The sequence below is a fragment of the Mytilus edulis genome, chromosome 6, assembly GCF_963676685.1.
Source record: "Mytilus edulis chromosome 6, xbMytEdul2.2, whole genome shotgun sequence".
NCBI classification, from domain to species: domain Eukaryota; kingdom Metazoa; phylum Mollusca; class Bivalvia; order Mytilida; family Mytilidae; genus Mytilus; species Mytilus edulis.
Window position 1 is genome coordinate 47,181,858 of NC_092349.1, and position 23,692 is coordinate 47,205,549.

The window sequence follows — 23,692 nt, forward strand, 5'->3', positions numbered from 1 at the left end:
CTCTATTAAGATTTGCTTTAAATGTTTAAGTTTCAGAGCTATAAGCTCAAAACTGCATTTTACCCCCATAATCAATTTCTAGCCATGACGGCAATCTTGATTAATGGTCGCGGTCATCAGATACATGTTTAAACAAAATATATCCTAAGCTAGGATGATTTAGGCCAAGTTCGGTTTAATTTTGACGAGTTGTTTCAAAGAAGAAGATTTTTTGTAAAAGTTAACGGACGACGACGACAGACGACAGAGGCCAAGGGATGAGAAAAGCTCACTTTTGGACCAATTGGGCTTATATAAATATACCACATGTACATATACAGATATCAATAGTTTACTGCTATACCTCGCGATATACAACAAGTTTTTCTTTATTTTTTTTATCAAATGTTACAACCTAGACAATGAAATGTTTTTATGTTTTCATGTTTAATTCTCCACATCGTCGCTACGTCATTTTCTTTCTGTTCAAGCCTTATTCTGTAATAATAAAAAAAACAATGAATAGTTGTGGAGTACCAACTGCCTATAATTTCATATCGATAAAGAACTTATTCAATAACACATTAATAAAAGAAGATTTTATTCATTGGTAAACATTAAATCAAATGTGTGAACATATTATATTTTACTACGTTAAACTGTTCCTGAAATGAAATAAATTCCCAAAATGAAAAGAGAATACGAACTATGTATGACAGTTGCATAAAATTTTATTATTATAATTACAACAAATCAAACAGCAGACATAATAAGTAAAAATGTCATCAATAGGGGTACAGCACTCAACATGGGTTTTACAAAAAAGGTTTACAGAAAGCAGAAACAAATTACGAAGATGAATAATAGAACACTATAACACTTAGTTAAGATTAGATATTTTGGTGCGTGTATATTATGTAAAAGTTATTTGAGCCTGTTGATTTATACATCTACTTACCAAACGATTAAGCAGGGTATACTGAAAAAAATAATATGTATCATTTGTTTCAAATCAAAATGTTAGTGGCTTTAGAAATAAAGTATTAAACTAGTACAGAAAAACGAAGAATGAAAACAAAACCAAAAATTGAAAACAGTAAGAACATATCAATGAAGTAGTCCTTTAAGGGAAAATCCGCACAAAGTGATTGATGACAATATTATTACATCTGTAGACTTTATTTTTTCTTTGCCTGTCGTTTACAACAATATGAAGATGTGAATGATACAAATATTTACGCACGGAAGTTAAACTAAAGTGAATGCAAGTAATAGAAAGTAACCATTGGCCTTCATAAATAAAAAAATATCATACCGTATTGTCGAGTTTATAAAGCCCATACGTGAAAAGTATGAAACAATTTAATTCAGAGAAAAAGAACCGTTCGTATCTATAGCAAAACAATAAACAAAAAACAGATATGATAGACTTGAAGCCAGAACAACCACGGAACTTAAGGCTCGTGATTTAGGAAAGGCACACAATTTGTACATTTCAAACAAAAATACAACCTTGATTAATTGTGTGGGAGGTAGATTGAAAAATCAATTGATACATAAAATGCGTATTCACACTTATTCATTCCAAGTTTGGAGGCTTTTGTCAACGTATATATCCAGTCCAACTTGAAGTTAAGAAACCAAAAGAGTAGGTTCAGTAAGCCCCCTTTTTGGCCCCACAATATAGCAGTTTTACAAAATTGTTAAAATGTAAACTTTTAGTTCTTTATTGGACAGTGGAATGCTTCTGCTACATAAATATGGGCTGTTTTTGACAATACAATGCACATATATCGGGTACTAGCACCATAAAGTCATGCTAAATTACTGAAATCTTCACAATTCTAGCTTTTTAGTTAAATTTTAGACGGTTTTCGTGTAAAACGTAAGTGGCCGCATTCGTGTTCATCCTTAATATTGAAATGTAAGTTGTATTTTATTATAATACATAACATATATAAAGATTGAGGATGAACACGAATGCGGCCACGTTCATTTTTGACAAACACTAACTGAAAAGTGACATTTTTCGGCATATTTGATAGATTTTTCGTATTTGAGCTTGAATCGGATCGTTTTTAATGACTAAATCAGTTAAAATCTTTCACATAAACTGATTGATTCAAATGAAATAGACACTTAAGTGTTTAAAAAGTGGTCAAAATCTTTCGTCAGATGAACCTGAAATTTGAGGCCAAAATCGGTCCTTACCGGACCTACTCCTTTGGAGGTAACTCTTTATTATATATTTGTTCTATTTAGGTAATGTCAATGAGAGTCGGTTGAAAACTAATATTTACAAGCGAGACAATTTCATATTTTCTTTCGATGAACGATCTTCTGTTATCCCTATGATATCTTACAAATTTTCAAACTTTAGTTTAGAATTAATCATTTCATTACCATTTTGTCATCAATCATTGAAAACGTTTTCATGAAAATTAAGGTTTCAATCTTACTCATCATCAATATTTTTTTTACCTTAGTTCAGAATGTAGGCACAAACTGTCTACCTAAACCCTCATAATGTGCATATCTCAGCCGAAAACATACATATTAGAACATTATGAGATGTGATTCAGAAAAATATCTACGTCCCAAAGTTAAACTAAAGAGAATGCAAGTAATTAAAGCAATCCTGGGCATTCATCAATAATATCATACCGTTGAGGCGACTATAAAAGCCCCCGATATGCAAAGTATAAATAAAGGTTCCAGTAGTAAACCGCTGTTCAAAATTCTTAAATCGATAGAGAAAAAACAAATCCGTGTTAAAAAAACTATAACTGAGGGAAACGTATCAAATATAAGAGAACTACGACACAACAGGGACACAACACCGAAACTTAACATACAGAGTAACGAACGTTAATGTAACAATGGCCATTTTCCTGACTTGGTAGAGGGCATAACAATTCAATTGAGAAAATTAACGGCCGTAATAATAAAAAAAACCAGTTAACGACAAACAGATATGACAGACATGAACCAACGGAAACCAGGTTCTTGACTTTGAAATGGCATACACTTTGTACGTTTCATACAAAATACAACGCTGATTTATTGGGGGAAAACGATTGAAAAATCAATTGATACATAAAAAGTATATTCACTTCTATTCATTCAAAGTTTGGTGACTTGTATCAACGTACATATCCAAACCAACTTGAAGAAAAGAAACCAAAATGGTAAGTAACTCCTATATATTTGATTTAGGTAATGTCAATGAGAGTCGAATGACAACTAATATTTACAACAAGAGAAATAATTTCATATTTCCTTTCGATGAATGATCTTCTCTTATGCCAATGATATCTAACACATTTTTAAACATCACTTAAAAAAAACCAGGTGACGATACCATGGAAAAAAGAAGAAAAATAATCTGAAAATACCAAGTAAGAAAAAAATATAAAAACTTACGTTCTTCTATCTTTTGAACAGCCATCGCAGAGTCTTGTGGATGTACTAAAAATATTTTAGTATTTACATATTTTATTAATCAAATTCAATTGGCAAATCTTTCGCGACTGAGGATGAATGTTTGAACTGCCAATATTATTTTGTGCGTAGATGAGTTCTATTGAACCGTAAAATATTTTGATTTGTCTTATTGTATTAATGAACGAAAAATAGAACACGTTAATTCACACAATGTATATTAGGATTGTTTAATAGGAAACAAAAGGTACATTAAAGTCATATGAAAATCAAAATTTAAAAACAACTAATTCATATAATTTTTATGACTTAATGGCTAGTTTTTACCACAATACTTATTGCACATAGACTTTTTACGTTTTTCTTTTTAATTTGTTCAAATTGAAAAGAAATTGTTTCGTTTTCATTGTTAGCTTCCAGCCAACAATTCGTTGACATGATTTCCGTATGCGGTTACCTTAGCATGACCTTACTTGTAAAACACCGGTGATTGTAAAACGAAAGTGCGATGGGGAAATCAAACGGTAACATCGCTTCGTCATCGAAATTAACTATAACTTAATGTACACGTTATACACGTGCTTTCATGCGTATAAACGCTTCTTTGTTGATAAAATTGAGAAAGGAAATGGGGAATGTGTCAAAGCGACAACAACCTGACCATAGAGTAGACAACAGCCGAAGGCCACCAATGGGTCTTCAATGTAGTGAGAAACTCCCGCACCCGCAGGTGTCCTTCAGCTGGCCCCTTAAAAATATGTATACTAGTACAGCTACAACGATAGTTTACAACGGATTTTCTATTAATTAATTAATTGTCACTTCCAAAAATGAGATTAATTAGCTGTCATATTTACACAAAACAGACCGAGTGAATTGTTTTTTTTAACGATTTTACGAAATGGATGCGTAAAAATCGTGCACGGAAGACTGTTATTTTCACCGGATGATTTAAGCTAAAAAAAGGCTTCGTTGTCTTTACAATAAAAAAAAAAGAAAACTATAACATAATAAAACAAATAAAACTATTAATAAGAAATTGTCGTTATCTAAATACTTGCAATTTTTAAATCAAACATATCAGATAGACAATATGAAAAGTCGAATCGATAAATAGAAAATGATTGACGTTATTTATAGTAGCATATGCATCGCTCGTAAATTTTTTTATTACTTTATTGTCTCCTACTTTCATCAGGAATTAAAACAATTATATTTATTGAGGAACAAAAAAATATGAACTTGTCATCCAATTATTTTAAAATATCATACCAATGAAAAAACCAATTAAAAAATCAAATGAAAACATATAGTTTGAAATGACTTTAAACACAATTGAAAGACATGAACTCACCAACAATAGGTCCACCATCAACACTTCTTCTTTTTGAGACTACTAAAAGACCTACAACAATTCAGGTTTTAACTTTACTTTACAAACTTTAATTTTATATAACAATCTTGTTCTTATATTGATGATTTAAGTATCATAATAAATTGAAAAAAATTTAACCATCGGATTGAATACAACCAATATGCAGCAGCTATATTTTGTAGTAACATGTTGTCGAAAGTTTACTATTTTTTTCGTCCGAAAAACCGGAAAAAACAACTTAGCTGGATTTGGCAAAACCTTTTTAAATGTTTGGTCCCATTTCTCTTCAATGTCGTACTTCGTTTTGCCTTTTATATGGTTTGGTTCTAACGTCACTAATGAGGCTTATGAAGAAGACACGCTCGTCTGGCATGCACAATTTAAAACCCTAAATCACTGATCAGTTTAAAATTAATCATTTCATAATTATTTTGTCATCAATCATTGAAAACATTTTCATGAAAATTAAGGTTTCAATCTAACTCATCAACACATGTTTTGAACCTAAGTACAGAATGTAGCCACAAACTGTCTATCGTTACCCAAATAATGTACATATCTCAGACGAGAACATACATATTAGAACATGATGTACCTTTGATCTCCCTATCTGATATAATCCAAAACAATAACTTTGTGTTTATAGAAGAAGTTTTATTACTATTCTAAATTGTTGGCTCTGACTACAGTTCAAAAATATGTTTTTGGGGAACATGAATCTGGTGACATATGATACACACCTCATACGAGATAGAACGCAAGACAATATAACTATATGATTTGTCATATCAAAGTCATTACTTAGCAATGTAGTGTGTGCCGTTGTAATCGTTTTACTAGTGGTGCATGTCTAGCAGGAGACTCTAACTTAGTCTTGCTACGTTTGAATTTCATCCGATTTCAATAATTTATATTCAGTTATGTTTTGTGTTAATTATGAATATTAAAAAAATGATTGTTCAATACTTTAAAAGCAAATAGCCGAATAATATTTACCTCCGGGTAACTGTCCCAGCTCTTGTCCTATACAGTTTGGAAAAAAACACAGCATAAATCAAAATATCATTAAAATTTGTTATTTTTTTTGGGAACAGGTACATTTACGCTTCAACCCATAAGATAATTTCTTCATGAAACTGACAAAAAACTTCCTCCAGCAATACGTAGAGGAAAAAGACACCAACCTAATCACTGGTAGTATCAAGCTTATTTTACAAAGTGAATTTATAAAAACTTCAAGGAAAATACTCATAATTTTATTTTTGTAAAAATTTGAAATAAATATGAATATAGCGCATTGGTTGTGTTTGCTTAATGATAACAAATGCCTGTCTTAAATATTTAGTTTTCGGTCCAAATGTCAAATGTTTAAAGTATATTGAAATCGAGACATTTGTCAACTTGAACATCTTTTAAACGCGACAACATGGAGTTAATATCTGAGACTATTTATTGCTCTAACTAATTTAGGTTTTTACTGTTTTTCAATTATCGATCATTCATACTTTTGTTAATTCTATGTCGATCTCACCAACATAGATTAGCCAACAAAGAGTACATTTTATACAGCTGTATTTGTTTGCAAGTCAGAAACCAGATGCTCAGTGGTTGTCGTTTGTTGATGTGGTTCAAAAGCGTGTATTGTTCTTTTATATATTTTAGACTGGTGATTTTGCTGTTTGAATTGTTTCACACAAGTCATATTATAGCTTGTAGTTTAATGTGAGCAAATGCTCTGTGTTAAAGGTCGTACTTTGACGTATTATGGTTTACTTTTACAAATTGTGATTTCGATGGAGAGTTGTCTCATTGGCATTCATACCACATCTTCTTTTATCTACATAATGTATTGAAGGTAATTTTTTAGATCCTCATAGTTATCTGTTTTGCAACATTTGGTGTTGGTGACATAACTAAAAAATAGATATCAGTTATGATAAAATAATGTCTTTGTACATTAACATTCATATGTAAAACAATCTTGCAAATTCTTATCGAAATTCTTAAGATATTTACCTACAGGCCCCTTGGAAAGCAATTGTCCTAAACAGCAAAAACAATAAAATCACAAAAAAACATTAAATCGATATCTTGTCTTCATCTCCAAAAAGTGTATTGATAAGAGTTATGAGTTACACTGTTAAAAAGAAAATCTTATATATAATTTTGACAAAACCAGAATGCAAGTCATATAAAATTTGGAAAGAAAATAATGAAGATCGTATATCCAATAAATAATGAACATTGATAAATGTTTAACATTTCATTTTATTTGCCCTAGAAGATGAGTAAGCATGCGCTTTCAGAACTACTTGTTGATGTGTTTTTTAAACAACGTCAATTACATTAATAACGATTGTGCTCTAAAGTTTTTCAAGAGAGTAAACGTAAAATGTCTTTTGCACATATATGGCTATTCTTTACCTACATGACGTGTCTGAAATATTACTACCATTTTCAACTTACCCAGTAATTGTTCGGGTGTTACTGAAAAATTACAGATGACATTAAAGACAACAGACAATCTATTTTGTATGAACAACGTGATCAAAATTCACATATCTAATCAATGTAGTAATACAGTTTTCCTACGATTTAAGGATTAAGCACTTAGTAATAATCTGTACTAACTATCTACTTCATTTATTATCTTTTAAAGTACCTTATACAATTTAGAAAAAAACACACACCACAAACGTTATTCGGTATACTAAAAAATATAATCTCAAATAAACACATTAGCCAGAGGTATAGGGAAAGGGTTTCCGAAACAACTGAGACCAACCGCATACATTGGTGAGGTTCGTGTTGCTCAGTTTTTGGTTTTCGACTTTGTGTTTTGTGTACTATTGTTTATTTACTAGTGTTTTTATTTTTTAGACAACGCGTTATCTGTTTATTTCTTTTTAAATATGAATGGGAATTTCCAACGGGTATCTCTCGTCCCTTTACTGAAATATCACTCCATATTTAACCTGGCCGAATTTTTTTAGCCTGTTCCAAGTTACCAGCCTCTGGTCTCTGTAAGTTTTTTTTGTAAATTTTTATTTTAATTTTAGTTTATTCATATGTGAAAGTTATTTGAGCATAATACATGCTTTCTTTTTATAATTGGGTAAATGTAAATACCCAATGATTTAGCAGGGTCAACTGACAAAAGTAATTTAAGTATCGGTTACATCAAATCAAGAAAAGTATAATGTAACTTCAAAGATGAAATAACAAAGTATTGCAGGCAACCAAATACTATGGATCAAATAAAAAGTTAAGATTGTCAAAAACAGTAAATAACCTGTCCTAAGTTAGGAATCTGATGTACAGTAGTTGTCGTTTGTTCATGTAATTTATACGTGTTTCTCGTCTCTCGTTTTTTTTTTTATAGATTAGACCGTTGGTTTTCCCGTTTGAATGGTTTTACACTAGTAATGTTGGGCCTTAAAGCTTGTTGTTCGGTGTGAGCCAAGGCTCCGTGTTGCAGGCCGTACATTGACCTATAATGGTTTACTTTTATAAATTGTTATTTGGATGGAGAGTTGTCTCATTGGCACTCACACCACATCTTCCTATATCTATCAATAGAATAGCCCATTAAGGATATACACTCTTAAAGTGAGTTTTGACAAAATAGTCTATCCAATGGCTTTTTATTTTCTTTGTTGGTCATTTGTAAATTTATCCGGAATAAACCGAAATCAAATATAAAGAAATCATTTAATACATTAAATACATACTATCACTTATTAATTCCACGTTAGTAATTGAGTTCAGCGCATATAACCAATCGAACTTAAAGAAGGAAACCGTATTTACAGATAACTCTGATCCAATCCTGATTTGATTTAAGTAATGCAAATGAGTGTCGGTTAAAAACAAAGAAATACATAACAGAGATAATTTCATATATCCTTTTATGATTTTTTTTAGCAAAATTCCAACAGTTCTAGTTAATATGATAATTAAGAATTTGAGTTTTTGACCGACGGTTTTAAAATAACAAGAAATGAGATACTATGGATTTATTTTATTTCATGGGTACCAATTTTCGTGGAATGAGGAAAACTTGCATTTTCGTGGATATCAAATTTCGTGATTATAGCAAAGTCTGCATATATTCCTTTAGAAAATTTGCAATTAGTTGAACATTAAAATTCGTGGTTTCCTGTTCCAACAAAATCAACGAGATTAGTATACTAGAATAATAATGAATCCACAATAATTCACCGAATAGAAAATGTCATTAGCCACACGTAATTTTAATTTGTGCCAGTGATGTTTGTGCTGTTAATTGTTTAAAAGAAATAATAAACTGAGAATGGCAACTAAAATAGACATATAAAACTTACGTTCTTGCACCTTATGAACAGACAATGCAGAGTCTAGTGTTTGTGCTAAAAAATATATATTTATTTATCGAAATGTATTGATTAACGAACAAAAGAATGGCTTAACTTATAAGAATTGAACGATGATCTGAGGGATAAGCAACAAAAGATACATTAGCACTTAACAGTCAACACATGTCTCGTTTTATAAATGCATGTAATAACAATAATGATAATAGAAAATAAACACACTTAAAATTAGAAAAAAATTCGTTATCAAAATTATTTTGAATTCAAAATAAAATATGATAGATTACCTCTATGTAAAGTAGAATCGATTAATGGACAATGATTGACATAGCATTATTGATATCTCGTGTGTTGTTGGATTACAAGAAATGTTTTATTGAATTTGTCTTCCACTTTCGGCAGGATAAATAAAAGCAACAGCATACTTTGAGACAAAATATGAACTTATCATCAAAATATTTCAGAATAACACAAACTGATATAAAACAATGAACTGTTACCGAGAACAACATTGTAATGGATATCAATTCAAATTTAGCACAAAGGAGAAACAAATAAAACAATATATGTAAATTTAAATTTATGTAAAAAGAAAACTATAATATAAAAACTGGAATAACAAGAGAAAGAGTGAATAAATTTCTTGTGACAAAACTTTGAATTTTTCGAAATACTAAGGATTTTCTTATCCCAGTTATAGATTACTTTAGCCGCATTTGGCACAATATTTTGGAATTTTGGGGCCTCAAAGCTCTTCAACTTTTTACATGTTTGGTTTCATAACTATTTTGGTCGGAGCGTCACTGATGAGTCTTATGTAGACGAAACACGCGTCTTGCGTATTAAATTAGAATCCTGGTACCTTTGATAACTATTAATAACGTTTTTAATTATGTATAACACGAACAAAATATTTAAACTTACGTAATTGATCCAGAAGACTTCTTTTTAAGGCTGCTACAAAGATAAAAACAATATTTAATGTTTTATTTAACAAACTAATTTTATATTGCAATGTCGTTCTAATATTAATGATTTTAGTATTATCAAATAAATATAGCCATTATATTGCTAGATAACGATCTAGATTACGTGTGTATATATTGTGTTATTCTTATGGGTGTGTGTATATTTTGAACCTTTTTGGTTCTGTTTTTTTTGGAAATATCCTTTTGACATGGCTTGGTATTTATACATCCCAATATTGTTTTATAGGTCTTTGGTCATTTTTCGTGTTACCGTGCAGTATTTGGGATTATGTGTTTTTTCTATTGACTGTACTCAAATTTTTGACATTTTTACCTATTAAGTCTGTTTGTTATGCTCATACAGTGTTGTCAATAACAAGGAATTTGATTACAACTGTGAAAGGTTTAGCGAGTTTTAAACCATGTTTAAAACAAAAACAAAAATCCTACAAAATGAAGTATCTAAACGAAATCAAGAATGAATTGTTTTCAGTTCGTTTGATGAGTTTTATCTGTCGATTTGTCATTTGTTTAGGGACTTTTTGATTTTAATTTTGTTTGGAGTTCTTTATTTTTGTTATTTTACTTTATTCATAAGGCAGAGGTTATACTTTATAGTAACACGTAATCAAAATTAAGATAACATGTATTTGTAGAAATACTGAGGATTTTCTATCCAAAGGTTTTATTGTGTTTGGCAAAACCTTCCTGAATAATTGGTCCCATTTCTCTTCAACGTCGTATTTCGTGTTGAATTTTAAAATTTTCATCTTTGTTTATGCGGGTATATCGGGTGAGTCTTTTGTAGACATAACACGCGTCTTTTGTTTGCCTTTGAATATCTAAAAAGACCTTGTTTGATACTTTGAAAATTAATGGCATAATAATATTTAACATCAGGTACATTTGCTAGTACTAAACAGTTTGAAAAAAAACCAACATAAATCATAATATTATTTTAACATCATATCATTTCTTATTGAAAAAATTGTGGAATAAAATTATAACCCCATTTACCCTAGCTAAAGGTTATTTTACTTTAGATATAAGCTAGACGGGTGTTTTTTCTGTTTCGATAAACTAATTCAAAAATATTAACATGAACTGGTTGGTGTACAAAATAGTCATGATATGTTTTCGCTCAAAGCACCGATTTTTTTTCTCTTTTTTTTTGGTCCAATTCCATTATTGTTTTCACTCTGGTCACCATTTGGTGTACTACTGACTCATGCGGAAACACTTCCACGTCGTTTCTATCAAAGCCTAAAAATAAGTTTAATTGGGCTAAATTTGAAAATGATAGAATTTATTTTTCATTTGCCAAATAGGATTAATCAATTTTTTTTTCAAAACGTATGGGTCACGGATTTTATTTATTTTGTTTTAATGGTTTTTGCAAAATATTAAGTCATAGCTGTAAAAATATATTTTGTAAGAAGAAAAACAAAGAATGAACAGGCTGTTTAATGTATAAATCGAGAAAGGAGTAGGTTCTACAAGACCCTTATCATGCTTATATAGTCTGTTGTACTAACAAACATTTCAAGCAAGGCTAAATGAGCCACCATTACTTTTAATCATACTCAAACAGTAAATTTATTTTCGTATAGCGTTCATTTCATCTTTACTTGAACTTTAAGGAAAACATTTATTTTTCGTTTTTTTGTAAAAGACTTAAAATATACCGCGCATGAGGTATGTTTGCTAAATGGAAAAATAAAAAAATAAAAGTCCCTTTCCGGCCACAAAATATAGCAGTTTTACAGAGTTGTTAAGATGTAAATTGTTAGCTGTTTTTTGGAAAGAAGAATATTTCCGTTGCATAAATATGGGCTGTTTTAAAATAGAATGCAAATGTATCGGGTACTAGCATCATTAAGTCATGCTAAATTACTGAATTCTTCACAATTTTAGCATTTAAGTTTATTTTGAGACAGTTTCCGTCTTAAAAGATGTAGCAGCATTTGTATTCATTCTTAATATTTTAATGTATGTTGTATTTGATAATAATAAACAGCATTATATAAAGGTTAAGGATGAACACGGATGTGGCCATCTTCATTTTTGACAAAAATCATCTGAAAAGTGCCGTATATGGCATATTTTATAGATTTTGAATATTTAAGCTTAAATTTGAGCGTCTTTAATGACTTTAATATTTTACATAAATTAATGGAATCCACTAAAGAAGACACTAAAGTGTTTAAAAAGTGTCTATAATCTTTCTTCAGATGAACTTAAAATTTGGGGCCAAAACCGGCCCTTACCGAAACAACTCCTTTGTCATACTACCACTCTTTTACATGAATAAATTAACTAAATAATAATATGCGGGGATTTTTTTAGGCTCTTACTGATTGAAGTCCTCATTTTTGTAATCCTTAACAAAAGATCAGTCATCATCCATTCTTTTGCTTAGTTTATGTCGAATATCGCCATCTTGGATTTAAAAAAACAGAAAACCTAAGGTCCAAATTTTCTATCAAGATAGCCAAATTTGATGCAGGTATGCATATATTTCATGTGAATTTTCATTGAAAAAAAAACATTTTACAAGAATATAACTAATAAATATTAGTATTTTTACAAGTGTAGATTATTTTTGGTTGTTTTTAAATGTTTTTAAATTGGCATTTTAAGGGGAGTTAACTCTAAAACAGTGCATTTTCTGAAGGATTTTACATGGAATTTTCCTATTTTGAATTTAAGCCAGAAAAAACGTACGTTGACCCTCTCTTTTCTTTTGATATTCCAAAAGCATTGTCTGAACGCTGTCTTTTCCTTATTCATTTTACAATTCTATCATTTTGTTTAGTTTCTAATCCAAAAATGGTATTTTTTCCTGTTCTTAATCCATACAAAATGTGTCATTGTGTCACAACCTGAAGCTTGAGAAAATGCGCGGTGACCTATCATTTTTATTTTTTATTTTTGAACATATATCAATAGATACAACGTTTTGGAAAAGTATTAACAAATTCTATCACTTTGATTTCAGACTCCCATACCACCTTAAATTCCATTCATATTATATTTGATGCTTGTAATATAAGCAAAAAATATCAGAAATCGTGATGTCACTAGTTTTACAGTGAGTACTTTAAAAGGTTTTTTTTTTATGAATTCTTAAAATATTTACCTTCAGGTACCTGGGAAAGCACTTTTCCTAAACAGCAAACACAATAAAATCAGAAAAGTTTAGTGGGTCGAAATTATATCATCTTTTCAAAAATGTCTATAGATAATAGTTATTCGTTATTCTTTCTAATAGAAAATACAACATGTAATATTCATAAAACTAGAATGCAAGTTATACACAATTTAAAAAAAAGTCAATAAAGGTCATATATTTTATAAATAATGAAAAATATAATAGAATACCATAAAAAAATAGTTATAGTTTGTTCTTAATTACATATTATTTGTCCGAGCAAATAAGGGAACATGCGCTTCAGAACTGCTTTGAATTGTATTTTTCATGACAATGTCGACCTAACAGTAATAGGAGGTTATTCTGTAAGAATTGTTCAGCAAGTTAAGGTGAAATGTAATCAAGCAGATACTATTGTTAATTTACTCATACTTAATTTAACTACCAATTAAAACTTACTTAACATTTTTTCAATTGATACTGAAAAATGACAGTTGTACAGATGTTTTAGGCTAGCATGTTTCACAATAAAGGCATCAACCAATACATTTTGTATGAACTACGGAGAACAAAAGTCAGAAGGCTGTACAATATAGCAAACAGTTATCCTATGATTTATGAAGATTTAGAACCTAGTTGAAATAATGATATATTTTAGAATAACTAGCTAGTCCTTTAAAGAAAGCGGATGTATTTTCTCATAATCTACAGTTTTTTGTACTTGTTGAGTATTGTATTATTTGTAAATGTTACTGTGCAGTTATAAATTATTATCTACTAACTGTATAATTTACATTTTTATAGTTTTAATATATTCCCCATATAATACAATGTATATACTGTTTAGATATTGTAACTATCATGTTTATCTATTTTGTCTTCTGTGATTTGTGTGGCCTTACAGAATGTATAATATGTTTACATTATATTCATAGTTGTCAACAAAATAATTTATAACTGCACAGTAACATTTACAAATAATACAATACTCAACAAGTAGATTATTAGAAAATACATGTAGAATTGAAAAAAGTATATTGGCGCGACTGTTTATTTTTTTTACCTTTGGAGTTTCGAAACTATCAAATTTTGCTTTTAGTTTTTTAATTCAATCCATCTAATTATCAATTCAGTGATCTTGTCAACAAATGTAACCTTAAACAACATTGACATTACCTATATGAAGAATAGTGCTATGGAATTATACAGTTAGTAGATGATAAATGAAATGATTTATATATCACTTACATTGTCTTTAATATTACTGACATAAATTTTAACTTACCTAATTCTTGTTCCGGTAAAACTAAAAACAATACAGAAATTATTTGCTTGTAAGATGGTAAAAAAGAGACAAGAAAAAAACATGTTGTAAAAACAGAATGTTTAAAAAGAGGTTTACAGAAAGTCAATATTCTACTCATTTTAATTTATAAAGTTCGCATACAATTTCTGAAGATTTATTACCATATCAAAATATCTATATTAACTAAAACGTCTCATATTATATTTTTACGTAGTCCCGTATACATTATAAACCAAACATTTAATTCGATCTACTGACATAACATGTGAATTGATATAAGAACTCAGTTTATTAAAAGATGATACAGAACCCGTTAAATTTTAAAGAAGAAAAAAATGTCGTTAGAAATAAAGATAGTCAAACTTACGTTCATCCACCTTCTTAACAGATAAAGCTGCATCTAGTAAAACAAATATATATAAATGGTTAAACCAACTGCGTAACATCAAATAATTATGGATTTCCTCTTATACATTGAATATTTCATTAATCTTTGATCAAAAGTAAAATGAACAAATAAACGTACATAAACCAACAACAATTCTGTGATTGATTACATTGAGTGAGAGGAAAGAAAAAAATAAATCATGTAAGATTCCGGACAGATTTGGTTATTTGTAGGGATTATCGGGTTTCTGAATTTGGATACTGTAAAATTGAAGAATATGTTTATTGTTTTCCCTCCCTCAGACAGTTTACATACATTGTAACATCGCTGAACAATTCTCCTCACACTAAGTGCCGTCGCTGATAATTTACGTCCAAGTCTCACATCCGTAATACGAGAATATATTAAAATGCGAACGAACAGGGTAAGCATAGGCGCATGAAATTAAGATATATCTCATACTTGGATCAAAGTTTAGTTATTTGTCGACTTTTATATGCTTTACTATTTTATCTTAACGTTAACAAAAAAAAAATATTTATCAATCTTTACATGATTAATAAATGGTAAATAACTATATAATAAAATAGAAAAATAGAAAAATATACAGATAAGTGGATGAATAATTTCTGAAATATAAAAAAAAATAAGGAAGAAAAACTTGCCTAGTGCATCATCAGCTCTTTTCCTTGGCAGTTCACCTAAAGTTCAATTTATATTTATTTCACTTTATATAGATTTTTTTTATTAGTTAAAAGTAGCGTTATTAAGTATTTTCTATTTGGCATAAAACTTGTCACGTTACTAAGTCATTACAACGTCTACTCGTTATATATATAAATACAATCATAGGTTTGAACTTTGTTTTCAATTTAGTCTTGTTTATATTTATTTTTTTTGGGTTTGTATTATTTTATTTCTCCGATTTATATTATCCGTTCATCCTATTTTGACTCTTTAAATTCAGTAGTTTGTCCTAAATTGAGATTAATTAAATGGCCTTCCAAATACTTTTCGATCCCTAACATCACGGACGAGACACGAATTGTCGAAATCCGGATATGGTGTAACAAAATTATAAAGGACAAACATCATTCAAAACATACAATTTTAAAAATGTACAGTAAGAATGTTTATGGTAAAGTGTTGTCTGAGTAACGCAATTGTAAAATAAGGCTTTATTTTTTCCATTGTATCTAGCATAAGTTATAGGATGCATGTTTTGTTTTTGCCTTTTTATCTTTTTTTTTCGATCGTGATGATGAATATTTTGTAGGCAAAAGGCGTGTCAAGCGTACCAAATTTCAAGACTGCACTGCTATAATTATAAACGTACCCAAAAACTGTTGCGGTGATACTAAAAAATAATTACAGAAGTCATTTAATTGAAAGATATCATAGACAAAGATAAAACAAACCATATTGTAAAAACGAGTTGCATTGATATATAAAGAACAAAAATCAATCAGCTGATTTTTTTTAGTTTGAACAGTAAACATAACCTTTCGAAAGATTTATAACCATATTAACATTATTATATCGTAATCATGACAATTAGATTACAATTCCTTTATCATTATTTAACTACCTTTTACAATTTAAAACAAACTTTTATTTCTTTATACTGCAATAACATTTTTTGAATTCATTTAAAAGAGAGACGAAAGATACCAAAGGGACAGTCAAAGTCATAAATCTAAAACAAACTGACAACGCCATGGCTAACAATGAAAAAGACAAACAAACAACAGCACACATGACACGACATAGAAAACTAAAGAATAAACAACACGAACCCCACCAAAAACTAGGGTTGATCTCAGGTACTCCGGAAGGGTAAGCAGATCCTGCTCCACATGTGGCACCCGTCGTGTTGCTTATGTGATAACAAATCCGGTAAATAGTCTAATTCCGTAGGTCACATTCACGAAAGGGAAGGGAATTGTAGTTACGACGTAAGAAACATATCCGATATTATTGTGAAACGGTTATTCCATAACGGTCAACCAACTCGTGATGGCGTCCGTAAAATTTACGAAAGGATGATTTCAACTTCACCATTTGGAGCTCTTGGTTTAAAAGCTTCCTTGTGAGCAGCAACCCTCTATCGAGAAAATCATGATAGGAAATGCAAGCACGGGAATATCGTATTAAATGGGAGATATATACCCCGTATGCAGGTGCTGCTGGAATGTTGCTACTTAGAAATGGAAAGTTCACAATTGGAAAGCTGTAGTCATCTCTTTTGTCGTAAAGTCTTGTTTTCAACCGACCCTCATTGTCAATTTCTAGATGTAAGTCAAGATATGAGGCCGACTTAACTGTATCTGTTGTATCCTTTATCTCTAGCTCGACGGGATAGATGCGTTCCACATAGTCACCAAATTTTATTATCTAATTATCTAATGAAAGAACATCATCTTTATAGCGGAAAGTAGAGTTAAAGGATATTGCTAACTTCTTATCTTTCTTCCTAAGACGTTCCTACATGAAGTAAGCCTCATTATAATAAATAAAGAAACCAGTCGGCAAGTAAAGGGCCCAGTTTGTTCTCATAGGAATGCCGACAGTCTGTTGAAAAACACGTCCTCTGAACGTAACAAATATGTTGTCAATCAAGAAATCAAGCATCTTGATAATATCAGTTTCAGAAAAAATTTTGTTTGAATCAGAGTGATCCTTTACAAAGTAGTATTTATCCCTCCCTAAGACAAGATACTTGTATCTACGTTGGCCATTCTTTTTTATGAAGCAAAGCAATACCAACTCTTTCAATTTGTCTTTTAGTTTGGAATGTGGAATACTAGTGTAAGGAGTAGAGAAGTCAAATGTTTTAATACTGTTACAAGATGAAAGAGAGTTAGATTGTATATACTCTAAAAGATCTTTGGAATTTTTAAGTATCCACATCTGATTCACGCCCCCTCTAGAATATGCATTTTAACAATAACTTTGAAGCCCGTCTTTGATTGCTGATAAAATAGATGTTTAGAAAGAGGTTTCGTGTAGCACTTGGAAGACCCAGCAATATACCGTTGTTTGTAAGGACACTTATGTAGTTTAGGTATCCAATACAGTGATTGAAGATCCAGTTCTTCATCTTTGGTTGAAATTTTAAAGGAACACAGAACAGACCATTGATTATCCAGGGTTTCCTCTTTGGTAAGTGTCGTGAGGGTATATGTTGAGTTTCCAAGTGATTTGTCAATACCTAATTCGTTTATCAAGCAGTTAATGTAATGAGTTTTACACACAAAAACGATGCTGTTTGGGGCTTTATCTGCGGGGACAACAACATATTTGTCATGGAGGTAGGATAGGTGTTTTGCAACATTTTGGTCTTTAAAAATTGACGTAGACATGTATAATAAAGAGTGATAGAAATATGTGATGTGTCACAGGGAAACCGTAATGATTTGCTCTCAAACATCTAGTTTAATCAATACTCCTTTTGTTTAGTACTAGATGCTGCTTTATCAGTTCACACATGTATAATAGATCCCTGACAAAAATGAAACACACTGAAAAGCGTTTCCAATGTTATTAAGAAACATATATAGTAATACTCACGTTCGTCTACCTTCTGAACTGATAAAGCAGCATCTAGTACTTAAAAAAAGGAGTATTGATTAAACTAGATGTTTGAGAGCAAATCATTACGGTTTCCCTGTGACACATCACATATTTCTATCACTCTTTATTGCAATAACAATTACAAAGTAAAAAACAAAAAACAAAAAAAGATGCAGTGATTTACATTAAAGAATTCAACTGGTGATTCTAATATATGCATTCAAATATTTAGTAAAAATAAAGAAAAAGCACCGATGTACAGGGTTAAAATTGATTGATATAGTTTGGACTATCATAAAACAGGATATTATGATAATATACATAAGTTGCAATACTGAAGTACTAAATTCTAATAAAAAATGTCCTTTTTTGTGTCTCTATGATTATAAAGAATATTTATCGATAAACTTTATTTCCGTAAGATCCATATATAATTCACCGTTGAAATGCAATATTTTGCTCATAACAATACTTTTGTATCAATTTAATTCAATTGAATACATAATTTAATGATATGCATATTTAGATCGATGTCATAATGAAAATGATACTTTCCACAAACCTTACATTCATGTATAAAAAAAGTTTTCACACGACCTAAAAATCAAAAAGATGTAAAAAGGGTCTCTTTAGCTTCGTAGCAAAAAGAGTATTTATTATCAAAACAACCAAGAAATTTCTCTCAACATAAACTTCCCGGAATAAACATATTTTGTTAAGGATATAATTTCGAATTACGGTCGATCTGACCGCCATAGGATTTAAAACGTTTTGTACATCAGGTTTTTTTCTGTTAAATAAAAAGAGATATTAGAGAAAAGATGCTTAAATGTTGTTCGCGTTATTTTAAATTACCAATATGTTTCTTCTTTTACGGAAAACATGCAATGTTATGTTTAATGATTTATTTAAGGATGTTCGATTGCATGTTTTAGAAAATCTATCAGATTTTTGGAATCCTCTGGTATTATCGATTTGAATGCTTTAAAAAATTGCCGATTTAGTTATAAATCTTTTACATGAATAATTATAAACCATCTTTAAAAGTCTTATACAATCTTATTTATTCTATAATAGAATTTGAGAACTTAAACTTGTCAATGCTAAAGCTATGAAAAATCAAGAGAGAACATTTTCCGACTAAAACTTAAATGGCTTATTTCTCGAAAACAAGCACATTGACCTTTATTTTATTTTTGCTCGTTTTTGTTCTTTTATCAATCCCCTATCAATATATACCAGTGTTTTGAAAAGCTTGTTATTTTGAAACTGAGTAGCAAACTTCCTTAAAATACCTTAAGATAAATGTAAGTTGTATAAACTTTTGATTGTGTTGAATAAGAATTGTATAAAGGCTACATTAGCATACCGGTGTTCAAAAGTCAATAATCGATTGCGAGGAAATATATCCGGGTTACAAACATAAACCAAAGGAACACATTAATGATATAATTTCTTTATTTTTGAAAGTTCTAATTTTTTGTTGCTGTATAATAGGAATAAGAATCAAGTTTTTTTTTTTTATCTTAAAAGAAATCATGAACTGCCTTTGAATTTTTATACTATTAGTATATCGGGATTGGTTGTTCTTCATAAAATATGTTGTTGTTGGATGTGTTGCATATTACTAATCAAAATGAATATCAGATAAAAAAAAATACTTAAATGTTGTTTGCATTGTTAACAATTACCAATGTTTCTTCTTTTTATCCAAAATAAGTAATGTTATTTGAAATTTTTTAATTGCCTCAAGATAAGGGTTTTAAAACAAAAATGATGATGTAAGCCTGAAAATATGTATTTTTGTTGAATAATAATGAAATAATTTCTGTATTTGAATAGAACCGTCTTTTGATATAAGTTCTATTGTACATCAGGATTTGCTGATTTCATAAAATATACTAAATTTGAGTAAAAAGATACCAAAAACTTTGTTTTCACTACTCAAAAATAAAAATATTTCTTCTTTTATATCAGAAATAATGCAATCAGTCATTATAAACGCCATTAAAAAATGTTTGTTTTGTAATATGATATGAATTAACAATAAAATCATTGAAATAATGAAATAATTAAATTTTTATTCAACACAAGTAAAATACTTATGATTTTTATCCTTACACAAAACTTTCTCTTAAAAAAATAATGCACTTTTTTTTTAGCAATTAGTTAATTGAATTGGACTTTGATGAGTAACTATTGATTAAATATATAAAGGGAGTTGATTAGAACTTTTAGATTTTTTTTTTATTCTATGAATTTTTAATTACGCAAAAACTTTTAATAGATATGATTATTTTTTTTTATTTTTTTTTTTCACAAAAATTCGGAATATTTTGATTGAATATTTTTCGAGTGTCCAACTTGCATATTTCTTTATATTATTGAAAACAATACATCGGAATAAAAAAGACGTTATTAATTCATTTAATCTTTCAGAGCATTTTGGGAAAATTCATTTATCAGTCATGATAAATATTTCAGCACTCATTGAGTTTGAAAATAATAACCATAATATAAACGACATTCACTTTTCTAATTATATCTAACATTAGTTTTAATTGCATATGTCTATTCTCTCTCGATGCTTAAATCTTTGCTAAATGATTAATAATAAAATGTCGAGCTTCTTTAATTGAACGATACGCTTTTTGCCCGTGGCGCAATTGTGATTATATGAAACAGAAATAAGATTCCGGAATATGTATGAGTCCAACAAATGAAGTAGTAGAATTCAATCTGACAAACCCGTACAATCCGTCCAATCAGTCAAATATGTTTACTATAAGTCTGACGGATTCGTGACGTGCATTTAATGCGATTTGGACTGATCGGGGACTGATCGATGACCACTGATTGATGTCTAAGTAGTAACGCCTAAAGTTGCAAGTATTGTAGCTATGTTAGTCTGAGAAGATAGAATAACTTAGTTTAGTTTTAGCTGACTCGAGAGTATTATTAAGATATAAAAACAAAAGTGTTCAGTGAAATAAGTAATTTTAACACTGTACAAAGGCATGATGACCAATGTAATTAAATTAGTTCTTTGCACTTGGTCCTCATTTTTGGTTAGTAGATCTTGATTCTTTGTTGCGAGAAGCCAGCAACATATAAACAACTAAACAAAATCGAGGAGCAAGTTCGGGCGGAAGACTACTTTAATTTAGATTGCAATAAAACAAGAATTCCAAAATGAAGAAAAAACTTTCACATTTAAAAAGGCCGATGCATTCTGTCTTGTGGAAAGATAAAGTAACCGTCAGTTGTTGTATTTGATATGAGCTAAACATCGTTGATTGCATTCAAAAGCATTCAAAAATATTTTGATAAATATTTTAATTCTTTTGGTTTATTTCTTCTTATATAAGACATCTCTTAACTCAATATATCAATATACTAATTCATTACATCGTATATAAAGCCGTTAAACACATGCAAAATACGTTACTAATTTTACGGTCGCCATCATGAGCTGATTGGCCATTATGACAAAAGTGTGTCAGAAATCATATCTGATATTCTTCCTCAGTCATAATAACCTTCCATCAATACCAAACTGAACAAAGAAATAACACGACCGGTGCCGTAAATGCTTACCTTTCCGGAGCACCTGATTTCACTCCTGGTTTTAAATGGAGTTCGTGTTGTTTCTCATTTATTATTTATAACTGTTGATGTAAACGTCGTTTGGTTTTGTGAGTCTTTGTTTACTCCTTGGTTTTAATTGATATTGTCTTTGTAACAGAGTTAACGCGGATTCTTTCACATTTATGTCTTATTTTTCTGTAATTTCAATTGCCAAATAGACATAAAAAAAGCTAAGTGTCTTACCTCGTAAACTCTTTGACTGCACTATAAGAAAGTAATTCAAAATTTAATTTATTTGACGAATTATTGTTATAACAATGATAAAAGAACAATGAATAGGAGAAAGGGGTTTTATTATTACTTTGTTAACTTTGTTTAAAAAATTATTCTTTAAAGTATTCTTTAAACTATGTAAACGACGAAAATATCATAATTGTTTTGTCCCATATTGCTCAATCGCCTACATGAGTTCAACGGCTATTAAACTATGTGTATTATCACCAATTAAGTTTACCTACCAACAGCAATCAACACAGCGAATAATAAGTAATACATTTTCCTTAAAACAGTGAGTTTTGTCTGCTAAACATACACATCCCTACAGTTTATATAGTTACCAATTTATTTATCATTCCATATTATTGGCTGATTTTTTTTTAATTTACAATCAACAAGGAAGCATGCTAAAAATAGGTACATGTACTTGTTTTGTCAATAGAAACAGGATTATCAAAGTCAAGGGCTAAATTCGAAACGAAGATATTGTGTTCGTAATAAGTGACTGAGTTGAACTTTTACCATATTTCCAACTGAAATTTGCTTATTCATCTGGCGCAACGTAAGAACTGGAAAGTTCGAATGGCAACGATAAGTTTTCATACAAATTAGTAATTTCTAGTTGTCCTTAGTTAATTTATATATCAAAGTCATTTTTCTTAATTTCTTTTGTAACCTAATCTTACATCGGACTCGGACTTTTCAAACTGAGTTTTACTGTGCGTATTGGTGTATGTTTGTTTGTTCTACATTGCCTACAGGTATAAGGGACGGTTTGGGTCTCACAAAACAAGTGTAACCCTGACGCATTTTCGCGCATTTTTCAGGTTAATTTCTTTATCTTGTATGTGTTTTTTTTTAAATTTTAGTTCATTTATATGTCTTGGAGTTTAGTGTGACGTCCATTTTAACTGAACTAGTACACAATTTGTATAGAGGCTCGGCTCCGGGTACGGCATTTGCTCACTGTGTCGAAGACCTATGGGTGGCCTTTGTCTGTTTTCTGCTTTGGTCAGGTTGTTATCAGTTTGGAAGTATTGCATGTTGTGAAACATTAAGCAGCTCTTAAAATATACAAATTAGAAAACATTTAAAAATATTTTTTTCATAATTTTCCTTTCATTATAAGTACTTTTGTTTGAATAAAAACTGAATAAATTGTATCAAAAGGTAACAGAATGGAAATAAAACTCCAATGAATCCAAACTTTTTGAAAACATATACTTAAAACGGTTGCCAATAAAATACGCAAATAAGTAAAAAAAAACCCAAAAAAACGAAATGAATCAAGGAGA

At 29.8% G+C, this 23,692-nt stretch overlaps 3 long non-coding RNA genes across 3 annotated transcripts; all 3 read right to left on the reverse strand.

Annotated features, from left to right (window-relative positions):
* Nucleotides 1-315: 315 nt before the first annotated feature.
* LOC139527765 (uncharacterized) lies at nucleotides 316-5,990 on the reverse strand. Its single transcript, XR_011665439.1, has 5 exons — nucleotides 5,792-5,990; nucleotides 4,775-4,825; nucleotides 3,403-3,447; nucleotides 938-958; nucleotides 316-477 (listed from the first exon to the last, which is right to left on the reverse strand). It is a non-coding gene; the product is annotated as an uncharacterized lncRNA (long non-coding RNA).
* A 792-nt stretch (nucleotides 5,991-6,782) lies between these two features.
* LOC139527766 (uncharacterized) lies at nucleotides 6,783-13,306 on the reverse strand. The gene is made up of 5 exons (XR_011665440.1): nucleotides 13,255-13,306; nucleotides 10,072-10,104; nucleotides 9,139-9,183; nucleotides 7,262-7,282; nucleotides 6,783-6,838 (listed from the first exon to the last, which is right to left on the reverse strand). It is a non-coding gene; the product is annotated as an uncharacterized lncRNA (long non-coding RNA).
* A 2,322-nt stretch (nucleotides 13,307-15,628) lies between these two features.
* LOC139527767 (uncharacterized) lies at nucleotides 15,629-22,744 on the reverse strand. Its single transcript, XR_011665441.1, has 4 exons — nucleotides 22,640-22,744; nucleotides 22,365-22,385; nucleotides 18,531-18,569; nucleotides 15,629-16,317 (listed from the first exon to the last, which is right to left on the reverse strand). It is a non-coding gene; the product is annotated as an uncharacterized lncRNA (long non-coding RNA).
* Between the last annotated feature and the right edge of the window lie 948 nt (nucleotides 22,745-23,692).